Below are 5092 nucleotides of genomic sequence, written 5' to 3' on the forward strand. Positions count from 1 at the left end.
AAATAAATAAAAAAAACACATAAAAAAACAGTCCAACTACAGCTGTTCATAGTCAGTAGAGACTGTTACGCCAATGTCTCCATATCATGGAAGAGAACCGAGTAGAACTCTTGACAGGGTTAATTAAAATCTTAATAACATGATTGTCAGACTTTTCAAGACGACATATGAATTTGTACATTAAATTTCTTAACAGGGCTTGACAGGTAGGTACCCCCAGGTTTACAAACAGCTGGCTGTCATCATTATATGCAACTTTTAGTTTTCGCATGCTGCTAGCTTTGTAGTTACTCCATAGGTGAGCCGTATACAATGGTGTACAGAAGGCTTTAAAGAGTGATACCTTGACATGTACAGAGCATTTGTGAAATTTCCGCATTAGTATGTTTGCCTGGGCATACAATTTGCATCTTTGTCTATGGATGTCTTTGTCATCAGAGAGATCATCGGATATACAGTGTCCAAGGTACTTAATCTCACTGCACACAAGTAGTATGTTGCTACTGAGAATAAAATTAGGAAATACTGCCTTTTTATCATCTTTACTTCGCACAATCATGATGCTACTCTTCTTGGCATTATACTTAATATTAAAATCAATGCCATATTGGGAGCAAACCCTGAGAAGCTGTTGTAAGCCTGCACTGTACGGGGAAAAGATAATTAAATCATCCGCATACATAAGGTGGTTGACTACAGAATCACCTATGACACATCCAGTTTTACACAGGTTCAGTTTCCTAGACAGACCGTCCATGTATAAATTAAACAATAGAGGAGATAAAATCCCCCCCTGCTTTACACCATTACCAACATAGAAATGTTCGGACACTGTATTTCCCCACTTCACCTGCATATATCATTGTGTTAGCATTTCTTAAAATGTGTGTGCGTGCACACGCGTGTGTGTGACACGCACATGCGTGTGTGTGTGTGTGTGTGTGTGTGTGTGTGTGAGTGTGTGTGTGTGTGTTGTTTGCAAGTGAATAGTTTATCAGTTGGGATCTAACAGTGTGTTGACTGACAGTAAACGGAGTCAACAAAGTCTGCATAGAGTAAACACAGTATCAACAAAGTCTGCATAGAGTAAACACAGTAAACATTTATTTACTGGAACTTTCCATTAGGTTGAGTCACCAAGCCGGGTTTGCTAACATTCCTCTGACGGAAAGCATGAGATTCATATGATTCAGAGCCTTTCTTCAAACATTTTTATGAATGTACTGTACATTCTGTGCACAGTATGTACTGTAGCCTATGTCTTTTTGACGGGAAAGATAATATGATCGATCACAGGGTGAGTAAGGATGTCTCCACAATTCGAACGTGGGACGATAGATTACATTTTTCCCCTGTCTGTGTGTCTCTCTGTGTGTTTGTGGCTAATCTCGCTGGACCAATCAGAGCCAGACCTTTTGTGCACATTGCCAGTAGGCCAAGGAAGACTCCCCAAATATTATGCAAATCTGTGAACAATTATATTATTTAATATCTTTATGAATGCATCACTACAGGCCTATACCATAACTGAGGTAAGATAGTAAGGAGAGGCCTGTGATATCCCCCTTCATATGGAAATGCTTCTATCGTCTACACTGTATGTCTGTGTATGCGGGTGGTGATGCCATAGTCCGACAGGCGACAGCTCATTATTCAGAAGTACAACTGGTCCGACGACGCGTATTATAACTAAGCCTAAGCCTAACCCTAACCTCACTAACCTAACATTTTCCGGGTCTATTAGGATGTCTGACTAATGGGCAGCCCCACATTGACTCAACCTTTGCCCTCATGCATAGTAAGTTCTGCCTCCAGGCAGATGTAAACAATCGGCACATGTGGAATACCAAATCTATCTTTGTATCAAGATGGCTCCTCCAAATGTTTATTTCACAGATGTTTCCTCGCATGTTCCTATTAATTGACTGCCCATTCCAACAAGAAATGAGGTTGTCTGTTTGTTTGTTTGTCTGCCTGTATGTCACTCTGGAAATGTGTCCACCAGAGGGTGCTGTAGTGGCTCAATTATGCACACCTCTAGGTTGCCTTGTTTGACTTTGAAATACTGTTTACTTTACTTTGACCACAAATGTAGTTTAATTAGTGCTGCGGTTGTAGTAGTTGCAAGTTGCAGAGGCAATGATATGCCTTGGAAATGTTTGTGTAGTGAAAGCGTGACATTAAAAGGGCTGACCATTACTGGCATAGAGTGCAAAAGAATGAACCTGATATCACCCCAAGGACTACACCTGATACAACACAAAGAAACAGACAGAAAAGGGAGGACAGAGAGATACTGCATTTAGAAATAGACAGAAAAAGAAAGAGAGAGACGAGGTAGCCACTACCAGAGACAGACAGAGAGGGAGAGCTTTATCAGATGGCATTAGATTCTCCTCGGTCAGCAGACAGTCAATAATTTACACTGATGACTTGATTAGCCTGTGAGCAGGCGCACACAAGGGGCTCAGCCCTATGTTCCCCCAGCCCTATCCCCTATGTTCCTTGAGTTTAAGGAGGGGGTTGGGGTTAGGGTTAGGGTTAAGGATATGTTTGGGGTTATGGTTAGGTTTGAGCGAACATAGGGCTGAGGGAACATACCTGTAGGTACACTAACACTCCCTACACATGCATGTACTGTATACAGACACATGCACGCAAAGATTTGCACTATTATTTGGACATTTCCAACAAAGTTTATTTACACCTGCCTATTTCCTAGATGAAAAAACTGTGGAAAAACACACTCATTATGAGTAAGCTGTGTGTGTGTGTGTGTGTGTGTGTGTGTGTGTGTGTGTGTGTGTGTGTGTGTGTGTGTGTGTGTGTGTGTGTGTGTGTGTGTGTGTGTGTGCGCACGCTCACACACACTCGCGCACGCGCGCGCGTGAGTGATCATTTGTGTATTCTAGAAGCGCATGGCTTTTCGTGAGATCATATAAACACTGGGTCTGTTAATCAATTGAATATCTGCTTTACATCACACAGTCACAATAGTACACAGTCACTTCCACATGCACAAACATAGCATTGACAGACAGACAGACCCAGAAACAGGAAGAGTAGAAACAAGTCTAAAACCTAGAATATGGCTGGAGCAGTAAATCTGTTTAGTTTTTACTTTGTGTTATCCTCTACATTTTCTATGAATATACATGTTACACCTGTTATATATTTATTTCGTTGTGTCAAATAAATCCATTCAAAATCAGCAACTGTGTCCGTACACGCTTGGCAAGACCTAGCCGGTTGAGTGTCCTCTATGGATACACAGAAATAATAACCTTTCAAACTAGCCATGACAGATGTGAAATTAATCAAAATTGAGCAACTGCATGGCCTATTTCTCAGCTAAAATTCAATCAGTAACTGTTTCCTGTTTTCACATAGATGAAATGGTGATCGTTTCCATACTAATATTGAGTATAGACTACATCCCATAGCCTGGAGGGACGATTGATCTGCGATTGGGTAGTTAGGCCAACCGGGTGACCAATGCTGTAACTTCATCACTCAGTGACTGACCCAGTCAGTCAGTCAGTCAGTAAGTCGTCAGAGACATGTGTTTATTATAGGTCTGGCCTGTGGGTCGGTCCAGCCAAAAATAACTGATCACATTGGTAGTATATTAAACACTATATCCCAATAAAATGTCAATACTTTTTTTAATGAGACCATACAGTAGCAAAGTATTGGGCTTACTAGGATTCCCAAATACTATTCATTAAATTCCATCACAGTTGTTAACATTAAGCTTGAAATAGATGTATCCATCAACCAGTCCCATTACTATAGTAATCACTAGTGATTACTACTCAGTCTCTGAATCAGGCCAATAAGGTTCTTCTCAATACAATGTAAATTGTGGTGAATAAAGTATTCCATAGATAAACATCAGCTGATTGAATCTACATTAATACAGAGTGAGCTTCCGAGAGTATCTGACCAGTGAAACACGCTGCCTCAGCTAGCTCTTTGCATTCAGTGGTCTACAAATCTCCATTGGCATCCAGGAAGTGGGGAGGGGGCTGTCTCCCATTCATTGATCTCAGGATTGTAGTGCGTCAGTGCAGCAGAGAGGCCATCATTCAGCCTCTTCATTCATTCACTTTATTTGCACAGGACTGTCCACTTAGTACAATTACAGTTTTTTCAAAGAGTGCTGGGTATGTAAAAAGGACGTGATAGCGGAGGTGGGGGCGGGGGTCAGCGAGAGAGACGTCTCACCCTGCCACGAAACAGAATCCAGAGCTCGGTGTATGATGCTGATTAAAAGGAAGAACAGACTGCAGTTATGCACATTAAACAGCACGCATTATGTTTTGTCCATTGCCAGGCAAATGTGGAACAGCAGCAAGTGATTTTGAGAAGATGCAATTACAAATTGTTGCTGTTGATGGAATTTGACTGCAGCTAAGTATAGATAATCAGCCAGAGGTTCATTATAGAAATGCAGACCATTTTGATTAACAATAATTGTATGGTTATTTGTTTATAACATACCCATAGCCACTGTCGTGAATACCACCACATGATCCACAGCAGCTGTGTTTGGTTTGGCAGATGATTTCTTTTTGTCCATGTTTGACATATGAGTACCGCAGTGAGGAAAATGTAACCTCATCCTCACAGTGCACAGTGGCACTTTTACTTTCACAGATTGGACAGCTAGAGTATATCTTATCGCCCTAGGAGTTATCAGTTATAATATCAGCCCTAGGGATTATTCTGTTATCACCATCTCTGTCCTTTTATCACTCCCCTCACCCAGGGCAAATAAAGACATGTGATAAACTATTAGTGTACTATAGTTACTGTACTTTACAGAATACCCCTGCCAAGGAGGGGATGTGTTCACCCCTGTCGGACCATCTACGTATTAGGAGGAGTTCCAAACCAGCGTACCACAACAGTGGCACAAGCCAATGGTGAACGCCACCACCACTACTGTTGTGGTGGAGTTGGAAAAGGAAGCCTGAATTTTCCTCTTACACAAGCAACAGGTAATACCATACATACATCAACTCTAAATATAGTTGAGGGGAATAGTTCAAGTTTTAGTTGCAACCAGAGTGCAGCACAACTGATTTAG

Source organism: Gymnoscopelus braueri (assembly GCF_963280865.1).
Source record: "Gymnoscopelus braueri genome assembly, chromosome: 6".
Taxonomy (NCBI): domain Eukaryota; kingdom Metazoa; phylum Chordata; class Actinopteri; order Myctophiformes; family Myctophidae; genus Gymnoscopelus; species Gymnoscopelus braueri.